The 19,092-nt window shown below is 43.6% G+C and overlaps 1 long non-coding RNA gene across 1 annotated transcript; it reads right to left on the bottom strand.

Annotated features, from left to right (window-relative positions):
- Positions 1–13,003: 13,003 nt before the first annotated feature.
- LOC121068473 lies at positions 13,004–16,231 on the bottom strand. The gene is made up of 3 exons (XR_005818904.1): positions 16,082–16,231; positions 15,158–15,978; positions 13,004–13,089 (listed from the first exon to the last, which is right to left on the bottom strand). It is a non-coding gene; the product is annotated as an uncharacterized LOC121068473 (long non-coding RNA).
- Between the last annotated feature and the right edge of the window lie 2,861 nt (positions 16,232–19,092).

The raw sequence follows: 19,092 nt of genomic DNA on the forward strand, positions 1-19,092 counted from the left end.
GAAAAAAAAAGTCATGGCTGTATTGATTGGCCATTTATCATATGAAATACATTTTAAAGAAAGCAGAAGAGACAAGCATATCCTTAGTGCCTGGGTATGGGAAATGAGCACCAGTTTCTCCAGTGACCCCCAGCTTGTGCTAGAGCAAGGATGGTACATGCAGGCAGCACGACTGCCAGCACAGCCAGAAGCCCCAACATCTGAGCAGAGCACTTCCATCCACACATCTGGAATTTAACATTTTGATCCTCTGCCCCCATCTCCAAGCACTTTCTGTCACTGTTTTTTTCTCCATTATGGTTCATAATTTGATTTCTTCATAGGCTGCCCTGGTCCAGTCTCCCCAGCCCGTGCGTGCTGTGATGTGCTCTCCAAGAGATTCACAGCTGCTTTTTTAGCAGAGGGAAAATGAGGGTGCAACCATGGCAAAGAGAACAGAAACATGGTGACTTACCAAGTAGGAACACATCAGTTATCAACAAAAGCATTGCAAGTTTTCAGCTGCAATGTGATCAGTGTTAAAATTTGCACACTTCTTTCATTCCCACCCTTCTTCCCAACTCCCAGATAGTATAGCACCACTAAAACATTTAGGAGTGAGAGTAAGAAGCATGGAAAACAGCCTGGTGAATATAGACAAGTAACACTGTTGTTTTTGTTTAATTTCCATATGCCCCTGAGACCTAGAAACAAATGACTTTGGCCCCTGCCATGTAGGCATGGTACAGACAAAAAAAGTAAATTACTCCTACGTCATGATCATGAAGCTGTTCCTAGCAGTATCCAGAAGCCCCGCCATAGTGGAAGGGTATGGTATCACATGCATATTCAAAGCCATTTACCAAAGTAATGAAGAAAGGACAAGCAATACTTGCCATTGACTTGGAATTCCCGCTCCTGCGCAGCTGGGAATAGAAGCACAATTAATCAAAGTACTTAAATAAGTTTCGCTCTGCCTTAATCAGAGCTGTACAAATAAATCATTTTTCAGTTCAGTAGCTGAACCAAAATAATAATAATTGTAGAAATATTTTGAAGTTGCCTGAAATGAAACTTCAGGCTTTCTCAAATATTTTCAGTGAGCAGAAATATTTGATTTAATTGAAATGAGATGGTGACTCTTCACTTTAATTGCTCTTTATTTATTTTAAACACACAGAGCTAAATTTGTCCTTAAAAGGTTGTTTGGAAGGGAAAAATCAAAACAGATCTCTTAAAAGAGATATTCAAATGAACAACTTTGCCTGTTCAATTTCATCCACATTTTCAGGCTTAATCTTTTCGCCAAATTCACACTTAATATGACCGCTCCAGACTGGCATCCCCTGACAGCTAAACAAGTGTGATCAAAACAACTGCCATTGAGCTGTGCATGATGTCTCCCTGAAACACTCTCACAAAGGTATTCCAGAACAATCTAAAAGCAGAAGTTGTGCTACGCAAGGGGTAAGAGATGTGAGAAGACAAATGAATTGTCTTGAAAAACCTGTTTGGAACTGTGGCATGTTTTTCCATCAGAAGACGTTCTCTACAAAGCCATCACCTTTATTGTTCGAACATAATGCAGAAACCACACCACAAAAACGCTTTCTCAAACTTCCTCAGTTTGTCCTCAGCTTATATTCACCGTGTTTGGAAAAACAGGTATTACCAGGGCCATGAAAATCCCAGAGCAAGCCCCTCATTTCTCTGAAGTCAGCCCATGGCAATGGCGCTTGGAGCTACAGCCATAGATGTACTGGGAGATGCACCAGGTGTTCCCCTTGGGCTAGCATCACTATTGTGAAAAGCAGCAATGGTTTTATGGTTTCATATCCAAGGTATTTGATCACATCTGAAAACGCTGGGTCATGTTTTGCTGCTCTCTCTCGTATTTCAGTCATTGGGACGGGTTGCCCAGGGAGGTGGTGGAGTCACCATCCCTGGGGGTGTTTAAGGAAAGGTTGGACTTGGTGCTGAGGGATGTGGTTTAGTGGGTGATATCGGTGGTAGGGTGATGGTTGGACCAGATGATCTTGGAGGTCTTTTCCAGCCTTAATGATTCTGTGATTCTCTGCATCCTCACGAAGAGCTGTAGACTCCCCAGGAAGTCCAGCTGTAGTGAGAGCTGCTGACATGGGCTTAGAGGCTGGGAAACTTTAGTGTTGCCATTCCTTTGACAAAAAAGGCTCCAACGGTCCCCTGGCATTCACTTGCCTGTGTAACCAGACCTATTTTTAGCAATTGCGAGGCCCAGATTCACGCTATTTACACTTCCCAGCAAAGAGGGAGAGATCCTCCCAAGCAGGCTGGGAGGTCACTCAGACCCCAGCCTCCCCCTGCTGCTCACAGTCCCGTTACTGGTAAGAGACAAGAGGGATGCTCTGCATTTAATTTGTCTGTCTCAGAAAGTAGGTCCCTTAGTTGGAAGTTAAGGTGGATGCCCCGGTGGTAGTAATAATTTGCAGCTCAAATTACCTGATTTTGGAAATGAGCCCATTTATGCACTGTTTGCAATGCAGGACCAACTCACAGTTTCCTGGGTGTCAGAGAAATCACCTTTACCAAAAGTCCACAGCTCAAATGTTGCACAGCGGCTGTGTATGCCAGAAAACCAGAAAAAGTTCCCAGTATGACTGCGAATCCAGCACACCTACTTTATACAGCAGTACTGACTTGCCTCAAGCACAGTACCTTTTATTAATGTGACTGATATATTCGGCTTGAAAGGAGCTGCTTTTTGGGCACACATACCAAAGCTGCAGCACTAAATACAAACTGAGAACAGTTGCTCAGGGTTTAATTTGATTAATTAACTTGGTGACACCTTGGGTGAGAAAAGGTACCTGGTATCCAGTGAGTGGAGGAGGGGTGTTTTTAGCAGGAGGAGAGGTAAAAAAGTCATTCAGTCCTCTGGGAAGGAGAGAAAAAAGAGAGCAGCAGGTAATTTACTGCCTGTGGAACATGAAGCTGTTAGCTGAGAGGAGGGGATAAGAATTATAATGTGCCGTAAAACCAATATCTCTATAGAGCCCGTGATGTTTAGTGTCCAGAGTTATGAATTTCAGCTCCCCAGCTCGTCTCATGCTGCTCCTATTTCAGCCACGAAGAAGGACCTGGGAGCTCTAAAGCTTGTCGCTTTTATCCACCTCTGTGAATTGCTCCCATAAAAAATATTACCTCTCCTGACAGATCTTGCCTCCAGCACTTCCTCGGAGCCCAGCTCCTCCCAGCACAGCACAGAGCTCAGGGCTTCCTTCTGCCTTGGCTCAGGCAGTGACCCAGCACACTGTGAGCATAAAGTGCTTCCAGAGCAGGAGAGGGACCACCTGCCTCCTCCCTGCCCATGACCTGCTGGAGATGGTGAGCCATGAAGCAGGGCTGTAGAGATCCACCACGTACTGCTGTCTCTGTATGGGACCAAACCAAGGCTCTCCTGCAAAATTCAGCAGCTCGTCTTTGCTCTGGAAGTGCAGAGAAAGGGCTGGCCCCATTGCTGCAGGAGGGTGGCGTTTCTCTCTTGGAGGAGAGAAAAGCTGCAATGAGGACAGGAACCACCTCCTGAGCGCACACAACAGAAGAGGGCTTCTCTTTGGATGGGGAAGGCTTTTCCCACCTACTTTCCACCATATGGCCCTGCGTTAGAGCCAAGAGCAGTGCTTACCCACCAGCAGCACAGCAGAAGGGGTCTGCCACAGCAGGGAAAACAGCATTCACATCCCTTCTCCTGCCTGCCCTTGGCCTCCTTCCAGCTTGCTGAGAGTGACTCACTTTCTGCCAGTTACTGGCAAAAATGATACAAAGTCAAGGCAGAAAATATCTTATATGAAGCAATTAGAACAGAGGGAGGGGGATGTTGGGGCCTTTTTTTTTTTTTTTTTTTTTTTTGAGAGGATGAGTACGAGAGAGAAAAGGCTGCAGGTGAAGATGTCTGATGCTGATGGCAGGTAAAACCATCAGTGCTCATTAAATGGCTACAGGTGCAGAGGGTCTGCCTTCTGCAGGTGTAGAGCTTAGCACCAAGCTTGTGCTGACCTTGCAGTGCCTTACCTGGGTATTTCTGAGCTCTCTTTCTCCCAAGAACTTTCCTCAAAGAGAAAGGCCGCTTCCAGGACACTCAGTATTGCCTTTCATTGTTCTGCTTTGGAGGAAGCTCTGCTGGATAACATCAGCTAACAAACAAAACTTTCATGAAGTTACTTTCCTCAGGAGTGCAAAACCCAGAAGTCAGCTCTCCAAAATTCAATTAGCTTAAAAACAGGGGTTTGGAAGACAGAACAAATGTTGGTATCTTCTCATTTTCCTTAGGGCTTTTATGTCAAACTGTTGCCTGCAGCCAAATGAGCTAGAAACGTAATGCCATAAAGAAATAAAACCCATGGCTCTTACTCAACCATATGACTCTTTGAGCACAGACTAACAGGTAGGATATCAGACAGTCACAGGAGCTAGCTACCCACAGAATCAAGGAGGCAGCAAAGTGCAAGGTGTTGGTTTTTTTCCAGTGGGGAAGGGGTTTCACCAAGTCAGAGGTGATATATAAGGGCAGGGGCAGAGAGAGGTAATCTGTGTAGCAAGACCCCAAGAAATAGCCTGCTGCTTCATCCTGCTCTGAAGGAAAATATAATCTGTCTGGACCATTCTAGGATAAGTTTGTTCTGCCATCTACAGTGAAGTGCTCTGGTGCCTTTTCTTCCAATAAACTTTAATGTCCCTAAACATTCTTTGACTGGCTTTAATACCCCTTGAAACAAACCAGGTCACTTTCTTCCAGTCTACCCTAGTAGTCATGGAGAAAAGTCACCACTACACCCTGAAAGAGCCGTAGGACTCTAGAGACCTTGATTCACCTTCCCATTCGCTGCTTCCAGGTAGAAGCATTGCCTCCCTTCCAACTTCAGGTGTGACGAGAACAATTCCACCACACACCTTTAGCAAAATGAAGATGTAAATGAATGAAATTCTTATTTGTCATGAGTGTCCACCAATATCTATAGGGACACACTAGGAGGCCTGATTGCCGTTCACATGAGGAGCTGTTTATGCTGCTGCAGTGAAAGGATTGTTATCTAGACTTTGTTGTAAATGCAAATTAGGCTCCTAATGTTGCTGCTGGAGAGAGGATTAAATTTATCACAAACAGTAGGTATATAATATTTTGTATTCCCCAAGCAAACCTTTCCACAGCAGAGAGAAAGATTAGAAATTGTGCCTGTAATCCAAATGGAAGCACTTTTTTCTTCATGTAAGCCAAGTTAGGGGAAAAAAAAATAAAAATAAAGGACTCCTTTCCAAGTTTCCTGTATTTACAGATGATTTAGAGTTTCTTTTCTTTGGGAAAAGATGCTGGAACAAAACAAACAAACAAACAAACCAAACCTACTAAAATAATTATCAAGACTCCCAGTGGGCCCAGAGCCTTAGTTATTCATTTCATTGACAAATAATAATGCTGAATAAAGACTAAATGTAAGATGAAGTCAGTAAAACGTCCAACCAGTCTTGGTCCTGTATTGAGGCAGGGAGGAGATATGCCAATGGTGTTCATATTAGTAGCCAAATAATTGCTCTTTCCTGAGAGCAAGGTGGGAGCCCACAGAGAAGCACTGGAAAGGCTGCAGTTGTCTTTTTGAAGAGTAGCCACTGGCAAGACAGGGCTGTGCCATGTGGGATGTTGTCAGATCTGAGGCAGTTTTTGGGCACTGAACTTATGCCTTTAGGCTGCACCCAAGCTTCGTTGTCTACCAAGGAAACCAGCTCTGCCTGGAGGATGGCTTCAAAAGCACCCTCAGTATGCACAACCAAAGATATTTAAAAGGAAACTGTGAATCCAGGAGAGTTAAGTTGGGGTGGCCTAGGTAATTCCTAACGGACAAGAGCCCTCTTCCTGTTTGTTGTCCTCTTACTTGCTTTAATGCATAACTTGTGTTGAGCAGGAATATCTGTGTGCAGTATGAGGCCACCATGGATGGACATGGGAAGGTGCTGCCCAGCTCCACGTCCCACCAGGCCCACAACCTGAGTGTATCTGTGCTCTCTGGTGGATCAAGGCTACATGCATGGTTTGGAAGGATATGTTTTCAGCCAGCTGCTCAACTTACAGGTTCAGTGATTAAGTCCAGCATGATCTTTCCCACATCTACAGCCCTTCCACAACTGTGCAGAGCTCACAGCTCAGCAGGGCTCCCTCCTCTCACTACGAAGCAAGTCAAAATAGCTTGTTAGCAGTCCAATTGCATTCCACTGCTTATAATTTATTCATTCTGATTTCTGAACCAGACATAACAAATACACCCACCATTAGCTCTGAATACCCCCTCCTAGGATGTAAAGCACACCGTAATCAATAAATATGCAGAGCCTGTTGCCTCCACTGCCAGAGGCTGGTAAAACCCACAGTCACTTATCTTCAGTTCACTCAGTTCTCCTGCAGCTCACCCTGCTTCTTAAAGCAGCCAGGCAATTTAAAGAAAGGGGTGCAAGAAGGCTATGCAAAAGATGGTCTAAAACATATATTTTTTGGCTTCATCTTGCTTGCACGTATCAAAGACAAGTCAAACATAAACCAGCTGATCGTCAAGAGTGCAGACCACACTCCAGATACCAGTCTGTGCTCCAGTTTTGGAAAGCTAGGCTCTATATTGAGGGCAATGGCTCAAAGAACATCTGGCCACTGCTCTAAGAAACCACCTATAGTGTGAGCCTAGAGCAAAGGAAAGATCCTCTTCAGTACACGTGGCTGTTATTGTATTGCAAAGAGCCACATGGCTCTTTTCATCCATGAGCTCAAGCAGTTTGCAAGCTTTGCAGTCAGAACTACTCCTACCATTTAGCTCTAAACGCTGGGAAAGAGCAGTCACACGGACAAAACCAGAAATCCAGCCCTCACCATTTATAACATACATAGTGATCACCAGCTGCAATGTAGTATCCCAAAGGAAATCCTTAGCTATGCTAATAGAAAGCAATTAGAAAACAAAGCAAAGCTCAGATAAGTAACAAATAAAACAAACAGAAAAAGGGAAATCCAACAGGGTAATTGCTACTTTTGGAAAACTAGCACTGCAATTGCTTCTACACAGGGGTGTTTTCCACTCTGTTACTGGACTTACGCCCTGGGAAAGTTGAGCAGTTTAGTTGTTTTCACCCCTGTGTAGAGGAAAAAGTCAGAATCATGCCAAATTCCAGGAGCCTGGAGGACTGCCTGGGAAGCCTTGATCCGGGCTGGAACAACTGTCCTCCTGCCCAGCTTGTTTGCCTCTGTATAATTTAGTACTAAGTGTTAAACAGCTAAAGGTGTTGAACAAAGCACTATTGTTTACCGTTGTGGAGTAAGAGTCTGAGAAATATGCTACCTGATTCATAAAGACTGCACTCGGCTTCAGTTTAAGCTTCAACAGTCTTAAGAGTTGGATAAGTGCTAGAAACTAATTTATATCATCACTATAAGATGCACCTGGGTTTAGATGGGCTGCTTAATCTTCTGTTCTTGCAGAAGCCAATTTGTGGCCAAGGCAAAAGCATTTATATCCAATCCAAAGGGCTTTTAGGCTTAAAGCTCAGGTCACTGGAGACATCTATATTTCTGCAGAGTTTCATTCATTTGTATCATAGTTGTGTTTGCCTGTAAAAACTAAGGAAAAGAACAAACTCTGGAAGTGGGAGCTTTCAGAAGCACCAAAGCAGGTTTTGTCTTCAGAAAGAATTCAGTGTCTTTACAAATGTCTAGAGGAGAGCAAAGCAAGAAAAATGAAAACTGTGTTTCCAATCTTAAATGAACTTTGGAATTACAGATTCCCTGATCATTTTTATCTACCCACTCATTCACCCACTCCCCACGGAATTTGGTACTTTGGTGCAAGAGTCCTCTGATGTGTCGGGAATGCCAGGTGACAGCTGAGCATTGCATTAGTATTCTGCACTATCACCAAGCGAGTTGCTGGGATCTGAAGGGGAGTGAGAAAAGTTTTTAGCCTTTCAATAAGCAGCTAGTGTGTGCTACCACGTGAAGAACAAAGCTCAGCCACAGAGATTCATACAATGATTAATTCATGCACAGACAATTCTGCTTCACACAGCTCCTTCGGCAGGGTATGCGAGGTGGGAGGCTCCCATATAAGTCAGCCCACGTATAATTATTAATGGTATTGTTAAAACTTTCGTGTTGTTGTCTGTCTGATGAAGACAGGTCATTCATGCAAGTACTAACAGCTCTCATTACTGACACTGTCATTTTGCTACAGTAGGAATAAAATGAATAGACGGAGCCCCACACCCTTAAACCTCCTTCATCACAGGTTTTGCCCTAAGCTCTGTTTGGCACTTCAATGTCAGGAGGCGTTTGCTGTAATAAACTGGGGAGAGGTTTTCTCAATTGCTGCAATAAAGACTGCCTTCTGAGCCTTGATATTTTGTGCTCCTGAGAGCCCCTAGGGCTGCATCTTCACTGTAAGTAAACAGGCGCCTGGCCCAAAGGGCATGTGGCACCGCACAGTCCCTGACCATGCTGCTAAATTCTCTTTTCCTTCAAAATGGGATTGTATTCCTCATGCTGCCACTTGGAAATATGTCAAGGCCATGACTGAGGGGCAGTGTTAATGCTGGTGATTAGTGCACAGTGCTTGAGCCTCTGTTCTAGCCTTATTAGTTTAGATTTAACTAATGTTGCCATGCCATCATTATGGACTTTCCTCCCCAACTGGATGAGGGGAGCCAGGACACATGTTCAGCCTTTATGTGTTCAAGCCCATTAATCTAGGTTCATGACTGTTAGTGACACAAACAGAATTAGCAAGGTGCTAGGCCTGCCCCCTGCTTGCACCCTACCTGGGGAGAACGGACATGGAAATCAAGCAGGGTCTGCAGTGGGATCTCAACCATCGGCAGACCCTGAATCAGTGGAATTACAGTGTTAGGGTTTGAGTTAGCACTTGCTCAGCTAGGCAGGCTCCTAGCATGGCTAACACCTTGCCTTACAAAAGGTGAAGGCATGATTATTCTCTCCCCACATCTACATACTTTGTCATACCACTCTTCAATCTGAGGACCACAGTCCTGTTCCCTGAACACCCCCTCTCCTACTGTAACATTTGTACACAGACTTTCAGAAACATTTTGTATAAAATAAATGTACTGGGCAAATATGGTTCTTTATTTGCCCCATCTCTACTCTCCCATGAACATCAAATGCTGACGCTGTTGGAAGCAGGATACAGAGCCTGATGTTTTGTGTTGACCCCATACAGCTGGTTGTTCTCATGCTTCATGGAGGAGCAACCAGATAATGAATTTGCTCACTCTGCTCCTTTCCTGCCTCTATACAGCCATCCCATCAGCCCATATGGGAACACACAGAAGTGAGCAAGGGGAGTTCTGGGGGTACAGTGCTCAGTGCATGACTTCAGCCCTAGAGTTGCTTCAATAGAACTCCAAAACAATTTAAGAACTTTGGTCCAAATTGCTGAACAGTTATAGTATTAAAAAGCTGGTGAAACTATCTCAGAAAGCCTGTCTCACTTTATGAGAGGGGATGGGAAGGTGGGGAAGATTGTCTTGCTGCAGTCATGAAAAATTCCTTTTCTAGACAACCCTTGTTATAGTTACAGTACAGATAGTTTCCCTGCCAGGTCCCAAATAAGAGCATGTCTATTTGTACATGTGTGTCTCTTCTCCACCAGGACATATGTATAGTGATAGTGGATATCATATACCAGACTGGACAGCTATTGACCTATTTCACTCTGACTATAGCAAAGTCACTTCTCCTCCACTGCCTCTGTTCGGTGTACTGAGGGCAGGGTTTTCCCTGGTATATCTGTAACACTCCCCATACCAATAAACCTCCATCTCATTTGGGGACTGAATTATTAGTGTCTGTCCACAGAGTACCAAAACCTGGACCCCATAATGCAATGGTAATGAAAATGTTGATTAGGATTTCCTAACAAGGAAGAAGACAGACTCAAAAGAATTGAACATAAAAAGAAAATAACAAAGGCTCTGTCAAAATGTACTATACTATTTTTAGCCTTTCCTTATTTTCCAGCAATGATAACATTGTGTTAATATAGTGTCTTCCATATATTAATCAATTAAGCCTTCTAGTACCAGCTTGGAACATTATCACCATTCTACATATGTGAAAAGCAGCTTCTTGGCCAGAGAATACCTCCCCAACTAGTTGGGCCAGGGACAGAGCCCAGCTTTTGGAGACTCCACATCCTAAGGTTTCACCACCCTGCAGTCCTCCCCTTTCTTCATGATGATGCAAGACAACAAAAACAAATGGTGTTACTGCAGTATCCTCACAGAAGACTTACCTTTGGACAAAAGGACCTGGGGATCTTCATGAAGGCCCCTCTCACTACTGGTCTCACATGCATGTCTTGTATGCTATCATTACAACTCTCTAGCCTGCTTTCCTCACAGACTGTCTGTAGCTCTGTGTCTTTCCTCCTCCTGCTCCTAAAATGTAAAGACTTCCTTGTCCTGCTCTGTAAGTGGGCAATGTGTTGCAGAGGGAGGATGAGGCCAAGTTTTGGGAAGCATGGAGTACCAAAACCCTGCTGACAGATGGACCAGGATCTCCTGGTCTAGTGCCTGTCTCACTGGGAATCAGCCAGGGAGCTGCTCTTCTGTCCTCTAACCACCAAGCTTAGGAAACATGCACAACCTATATTTCATGTTTTATTGGTTAAGCTGTAGGCCTGTTGATGCTGCTTTCACATCTGCCCTGGCTTCTACCCTGATGTTATGTTAAGATCTAAGGCCCAAAATCAGGTTCCTCTATGGCACAGTGACTCTTTACTTCCACAGGATGGCTCAATACCGATGATCTCACAAATGAATTAAGCAGAAAGGAAACTATGTAATCAATCAGTATTAATGAGCACAGCCCAGTTGTTTACAAGCTATTTCTATGTTTCAGCCACTGCCTTTGATCTCCAATGCAGATGAGTGCTGGCACTCCGTCAAAATGCAGACTATATCTTGTTCACTTGGGCTCAGCACTATGTCCCTGCGCTGACAGTGGACCAAGCAAAATGAGTGCATGACTTTTAACTTGCTGATTTATTGTGCAGCACTGGCCAGTGGTGGCTGGCTGGAAGTAAACACATTTCCAGTCTGAAGATCTGATCGCAAGAACAAAATGATGATAAAAAAGGCAGTCCAGAAGGGCTATTTGGAAGGGGGATGGGGGATAACTACAGACACAGGCAGAAAACTGTACAACCATGAAATGAAGGCTAGGTTTCTCAAAAAGCCAGGAATCCATATGTTATTTTAGTACTTAATATGTGGCTGGATTCCCAAAAGGACATAGGAAACTGCAGCAAGTGCTAGAGGTTTTTTTTTTTTTTTTTCTAGTCTTATGGGGATTCACCTGTTGTAGCTGAAATGTCGTAACTAAGGCTACCTGGAAAATGAGATGGAAGGAAAAGCTAATGCAAAACAGTCAACTTTGTCAGGAAAATGAAGGGCTGAACACATCCCCTTTGGAAGTGGCTTTCCAATGGATAAAAATTAATATTTTAAAGGGAGAGTAGGATACTCATAGGAATGATTTCAGAATTATTTTGAGCATCACTAGAGCTTTTCCTTTGTGTCAGGGATTGTCTGTGTTTGTACAATGCCTAAAGCTGCTTCTCTCTTCTGGCCCTAGCCATTATGGTAATAATGAGAATAACAACAGCAGCAGCCGTGCCTTGTATGTTAATGACCATGTACTCAAGCAAGAGCAGGCTACATATTGCTGGGAAAGATGGAGAGAAAAAAAATGGCAAAGTTAAGATATGACAGGATCATTTAATGATAACTATGTAAACAGTAGAGAACAGACAGGCTGAAACTTTGGTGAAGAAACATAATCCTGCTGGAGAGATACATTAGAAAAACAACAAATGATGTACCTAGTGAAGTGTAGTGGGGAAAAGAGAATGCCATGAGGAAGATTATATATATAAATACATTTTAAAATTCTTAAGGAGAATGTGGAAAACCATGAATGACTTCTCAAAGGAAGACTGGAGATTTGTTTTATTGCTACCACAACAAACAGGCTGTGCTCATGAGATTTGTTAGGGCAAAGATAATTGGCAGGGTGCGAGATACGTGAGCATGCTGTACGGACAAAGCTGATGTAATTGGGATGTTATAGAAAAAATAGAACCAGAAATAATAGAGGAGCTGTAGGACCACAAGTAAATTAAATGAAAATTAAAGCCAGAATGTAGGATAGAATGTTTCATATGTCACTGTTCATGGGGTGTATATGAGGACCCCAGACAAAAGAAAGGTTTTGATAAAAGGCAGGCTGGGCTTTTCTTTGCCTTTTGAAGAACCTGTTCCATGGGGCACATGAGATTGCAAGAAATGATTGGCAGCTTGAAACAATTTTAGCAGGTCCATAGAAATCCATAAAGGCGAGCCTGTAATGTCCTGGAACTTTGTGCTGGGAAGTCAAAACACTGCAAATAGAAGCACAAGACTGATAGACAGGGAAAACATCTGACGTTGAGGAAGGCAGTAGCACTCTCAAGTCATTGCAGTCTTGATGTAATTTAGCTGTGTTTTAGAAATTGTGTTTCCCCTGAAGCTCCGGGTGCTGAGGAGAAGGGAATTAGCCGGCAGCAGGAGACATCACAACAGCAGGATGATGCAAAGCAATTTCTTAATTAAGTTTTGGGTCTTATTTCTAATGCTTAAACTTACCCTCTTCTCAAACTGCTCAAAACTAAGTGTCATTCAGTGTGCAGTGTTGCAGACAAAACAGTCTTCTCATTCTGGCTACCTCCCTGTTTTGAAAGGTTTCTTCTTTTACCAACCTATCAAAGATCGAGCCAAGAACTTGAAGAACTAATATATATGAGGGTCATCTCAGGCTGAAGAGGTCAAATTTCATCATTGGAAGGATGAGGTAGTGTATATTAGCTGCAAATTGGTACAGAATAGGGATGTAATAGGCTCTTACCAGTACAGGAGCAGGACAGCTGATGAAATCCCTGCTGAGAGTGGAAAGGCAGAGGGAACCAAGGGAGTAGAGCAGAGATGTGCAGTCTGATCCACTGTTCTCTGTATCCTCCCCCATAATAGACTGGGTTGATTCATCATCTTGGGAGGAAAAAAAATCCTCAGCAATAATTTATACTTTACTCACCACTCTCCCCAGCTAGAGCAGAATGTTTAAAGTTGAGCTCACTGCCCTGCTTCCAGATCCTTGCACCCCATACCCGGGGCTGAAGCAGATGAAGTACACTAATCCAGGCCATGGAGAATGAAGAGGTATCTACATACCACTGTCTTATCTTCAGAGAAATATACTATTTATTGTAACTCTAAATTTGCATGGTGAGTGTTAAAAGCTGGTAGAAAAATTAGTGCCAGTAAGCATATATCGTAAAGCTTACATTTCCATGTTAGCTTCCAGTTGACATCGAATTTCCTTTGTTATTTTACAGACCACTTACTCAAGAGATCCTTCTACCACTCTTCACTTAATCACAGTCACCATCCTACACCATCCTGTGTAATTCTGCATCATCTGAAGTCTTTACAATTCCCCCACTCATTTTCCTCCTCAGACCGCTTATGAATATGATGGGTAGCACAGGGGAATGAGGAAGAGAGGGGTCATCTTCAGTAATCTCCTTGCCCTGGGAAAACAGACCCTTACTCCCTGCCTTTAGCTGTTTGTGAATCCACAATGTTTGACCCAATTTTTCTTTGTCAAGTTTTATGAGGGATCTTTGTGGAGGGACCTTGCCTACTACATTTTTTGAGAAACACAGACAGCATAAGACTCCCTGTTATCCAGAATCCTCCCAAGAACATTAATAGATTTGAGGACATGATGTTTTGTAGAATTTTCTGTGACATATCTCATTTGTTCTTGTGGCTACTACTTCCCCTCTGTAATATAGCAAACATATTTTGTCCCTTCCCTTCCTCTGGGGTGAAGCTGCAGTCATGCAGTCAGAGCACACTAGAGTGAATGGCTGAGCATTTTTATTACCTTTAGAACTTTGGGGTGGATGCCACCTGGTTCTGGTAATATCTTAAATAAATAATAAAAATATCATAATAAAAAAAATATATGTTTTCAATGTGTTCAAAAACATCTGATGCTGGCCATTGAATTTGTCTCAGCTCTCTCTCTGGAAAGAAAAAATGGTTTGGGTTTTCTGTTTGTCTCAGGTGACGTCAGCGACCATCTCAGCAGGGCTGATGGGGTCAGTTTATTCATGCAAGCCTCCTTTCAGCTAGGTCACCCCAGCAACATTCCTCCAGAGGGGTCATGTCGCTCAGACGAGATAGCCCTGGGCTGTCCCCCTGTGACTCAGGCCAAGCAGGGGAATCAATCAGACACTGCAGCCCCTGCATGAGTGAGCTGCCACCATCAGGGACCTCAGAGGCTTGTTCCAGTTGGGTTCATCTGTCTTCTCATTCCATTAGTCATGTCAAGCATTCACCCCAGTCACTTGGGTATGTCAGTGGCCTACTGACGAGCAGGGCCAACTGCATGGCTGGCGTTGCACACAGATCTTTTGTCTAAACCAGTAATAATTGTATAAAATGCAGATGACCTCTAAATACTCAATGAAAATAGTTACTATATAAAAATGTACAGGAGCTGTTCCTTGAGAAGCAGAAGGCCTCACCAGAACTTCCAGCCAGTAGAGTCCTATTATTTTAAATATTTATGTGTGGTTTTTTTTTGACATAACCGCACTGAAAATATTATTGCTGAATATAGCATGTTTAAAATATAGAATATAGCATTTTTTTTTAAAAAAAGGACCACAAATATTGAAAAAATATGGGAAGAGGAGTGGGGGGTGGGGGTAGTTTTAATTCCAAACGATGACTTTACTGCCTAATAAAAAGTTTCAACAGACATGTTTTGCCCAGCCTGGCTTCTCACACTGAGATAACTTAGAAAATACTGGCTGATGTGTGTAAGACTCCTTCCCAATGTTCCTTATTTAGAGTGTTGCTTCTTAACCATATGTATAATGGCATTCTCAAGAAGCTAACCCTTAATCTAATGATACAGTAGAGAAAGAAACTCTTCAGTGCTTAAAGAAAACAGGGCAGGGATGAAAGAAGGAATAACAGTTCTCACTCCTTACCAGACCCTGAAGGGACCAATCTGGGTAAGGCATGATTCTTAAACAATTACCTCCTTTGCTTTGGTGACTGCTTCCACTTCTCCATCATGATAGCATCCTGATAGCAACACCAGTGGCAATGGCACTGTGCAGGAGGGAGTTTCTCTTGCTCTCCTGGGGACAGTAAGGCTGAACATGCACATCATCTGCACTGAATTCTAATAGAGAAAGGCTGAAAAGGCTAGCTAGCTAGCTACAGCATTCACGGGAGTTTCAGGGAGTTCACATCAACAGACCTAGTTCACATCCAGATGTCAAGTCTTCCTGTTGTACTCACAAGCCGTGTCTCAGTATACACAAGAAACAGAAGCCCCTGTTTTTGTTCCTAGGCATATTTACTCTCTCGCCTTTTGTAAGAGATTTGGTGGCATACAGATCTGAGGTTGATGTTTTGCTTAAACACAAAGTCAGCCCCAGCCTTTGTTGCTGAAATGAGCTAAAGAGAAAAGTTTAAGAAATCTCCTTATTTACTACTACATTTCTTGAACAAACCAACTCTCTTTTACCAGCAGGAAAGGAGTTGTCCCTTCCTCAGGATAATGTTGTTAGGTTGCAATTTCCCAGTCAGACTCCCCTTAGAGATAACAGCCAATTACAAATGGAAAATGTGTCAGGGAACTTCTTACTTCAGCCCTTACACATAGTATAAATTAAAAGCAATCCTTCACTGCCATCAAGAAGTATTCATTCTTTGATGTGACTGTCAACATACAGGCAGATTAATACTGGAAAACTGTAGATGAGCAGGTCAGCAGCAAATCTTCTGTCTTCGGTAGCAGCAGTATTCTACCTACCACAAACATGACCTCCTGGACTGACAAACCTGAAAGAACTGCACAGACAGTGCGGTAGGCTGCAGGGACTAGGGAGGAACGTGTTGTTTCCTCCTTGCAACCATGCAAAGGGATGAAGTCTCAGGACTGCACTGTCAACACCTTCATCTGGCCAAAGTACTTCTCCTGTCTGGGTGCTGAGCAGAGCAAAAATCTGTTCCCCAAGACCCGGCTGAGGGACTCCACCATCCCTCACAGCTGAATGACTGGCATGTGCTGTTTAGTGGATGTTTGGTCCTTCACGTTAAGAATGGGCTGCGAAGACATAAAATAAAAAGCGCATTATTTTCTGGAAGAGACGGTTTCTTCCCATCTCACAAAATAAAGGTGCTGTTTGCAACCTGGCTATGTTTGCATCCTTTCTCATTAAAATGGAAGCCGTCCTTTCCCATTTCTCGGTCTCCTCAGAGGTTACTTCTGAAAACCTGGCAAGACAACAACCTTATCATGGTTACGTGGTTTTATTTCTCTCCTCCCTTTTTAATTAAAAAATATGTGTAAGCATTCTTGATAACTGAGCAAAATTTACTGCTAGTGGTGTGGTGTTGACAAAGGAGGTTTGTTTCTCCTTCTCTAATAGTTTTGTTTGTTTGTGTGTTTGCTTGCTTGTTTTCAAAGCTGAGCAACACTGTGATCTCACAAAGATTTGAAATATTCCTCCCTCCATGCTAGGATGGATGTCTGCTCCATCTTAGGAGGAGTTCTGCAATGCTTTTTCCCACCCAGCAGTGGTCCTAGAGTCACCTGACATTTGAAAAAAATGTATATAAAAATCAACCAAGCACCAGCTCCCCAAACTGAAGAAATGTCTGAAAAGACATTGAGAGGTCACTAACATACACATAACACAGACTTCTCTTCCTTTCTCAAGCCAGTCTTTGAGGAGAAGGACAGCAGCTGAACACTTGGGACTTCATCACTGCACACGGCGGTGATTTACTGCTGAAGACAACGTGCGTCATAGCACCATCCCAGCGTGGGTCATGGGGGCATGGAGGCATTGCTGGCTGGGGGGGGGGGGTCAAACGCTGCTGCAACTCCAGTTTTAAGCACAGACCCTTAAAGCTTCCAGCAGCGCACAATGGGTTTACAAGGCACAGTGCCGCATTAGGAAAAAACATCTCTAATCTTATGTAACAAGTCCTGAGAGGCGTGTTGCCAAGTAAGCACAGTTTAAAATCAATCAGGCAATAGCACAAAACATTTAGCACTTGGCTGCAGAGTTCCACTTGTTCCTGCTCAGCAGCTATCCTGGGACAAGCACAGGATCTGTGGGAAGGGTGAGGAAGAGCAAGCCACCACTTTGTCACAGCCTCCCGTCCTCAGCCAGGACTGTGTCGACCCCAGGGCCTCTGGACTCTCAGCCTTTATATCCAGCAGTGAGGACAAACCCACAGCCATACCAGACTGCTACAACTGCACACAGTGCTGCTCCTTTGCCCCCATACACTTGCTGGGCTATAACCCCTTCTAGGGGAAACAAGTGGCACTTCTCTGGGCAGCACAACAAAAGCTTCTCCCATGTGCGCTGCAGTGTCTGGAACTCAGGGAAGGGAGACAGCGGGATGAAGCCAAGAGCAGCTCTGGATTCAAGGCTGTGTTTGTTTTCTTTTTTAAAGCCTTTGTGTTACTGACCACAGCAATGGTTTACTGAAGCTGTATAGCCCTGGGTTTTATCCTAGGTGTCATGCTTCACCGCCAGAAGTATTTAGTCTCTCAGGGATACAAGCTCTGGGCACTATTTTGTGGCCACATTGCTGTCAGTGCCCCACTTTGTCATTTTGGAAGGCAGGATTATATCAAAGGAGCAGCCACGCTTCTTTCACCTGCTTTAGTAGAGCACAGACTATTTTTAACCTCATTTCATATTGCCTCATGCTTACACACTTACTTTTGCACTCACTGTCATCCTAACACACATTTTTCTCAGAGAGATGATGGAAGCAAGTACAACTTTCCTAATGTAACTGAGGCTCATCCTGGACATCCCTGCCCTGAGCTGCTACCCAGGAGGTGGAATTTCTGCTCCATGTTTGCCCAGGTGTACAAACACTGGGCAACAGCTTGCAGAAGAAGAACCAACTGCACAGAGCATCTGCTCTCCTTCTGCATTTCTTGCACAGGTTTCTTGCCACTTGTTCCTGGCTCAGAAAGGTAGATCTGCCCTTGTGGAGACTGAAGACAGCTACCAAATTACTGTTTGATGGAAAAGGAACACGAACCTTTCATAACCACCAATGAGAAATCAACAAAACTTGTATCTTTTATGGAACTTGTATTTTAAATACATCTTGAAGCAAATGTTGTTATAAATTCAGGTAGTCTGGGCTGCAGTGACCACTCCCTGGTTGAGCTTGTGATCTCGAGGAATATGGGCCTGGCAAAGAGCAAAGTTAGGACCCTTCTGAAGAGTGAACTTTGAGCTATTTAAAGACCCAGTAGATGAGATCCCTTGGAACACTATCCTTAAGGACAAAGGAGCTGAACAGAGCTGGATTATTTTTAAGGTCCCTTCCAACCCAAGCCATTCTATGATTCTATGATTCTATGAAATTCCTTCTCACCTTGGGGACACAGAGCATATAAGAACTATTCCTCTCAAGGAGTGTATACCAGCCCTTGTAGCTTATGTCATGGTATTCAAGAACACAATGCTGTATCCTAATGTTAACTTCTGCAGATGAACTCACTAGTCTCCAAAAGCCCAGGAGACTGCTATGGTTGACCAGTGAATCAGAACAAAACCCCACAATGACAAAGAGGGAGCTGAAATCAAGTTACCACAAAGACTATGAAGCAAATGCTACATGAGGCACTGCAGTTCCTACAAAAGGCTGTTTGATAACATTGGTTCATCATGTCTTCCAGCTGACTTGTAGGCAATGGCTACCCATGTTGTTTGGTGCCAGTGGCTCCATATCAGTCCATGGTCCAGATGGTTATCTTCACACTTGTGTTGAAGGGGCACCTGAAAATGGACTGTGTACATTTTGCAAGTGACGGATCTCCCTCACTGCAGAAGTGACTGAGATGTATCCACTAGTGGGAAAGGTTATGTTAAGAAGACTTGTTTTGTTGAAAAACTGAGTGTGACTTTATTTGGTACAGCTACA

Source organism: Cygnus olor, chromosome 3 (assembly GCF_009769625.2).
Source record: "Cygnus olor isolate bCygOlo1 chromosome 3, bCygOlo1.pri.v2, whole genome shotgun sequence".
NCBI lineage: Eukaryota > Metazoa > Chordata > Aves > Anseriformes > Anatidae > Cygnus > Cygnus olor.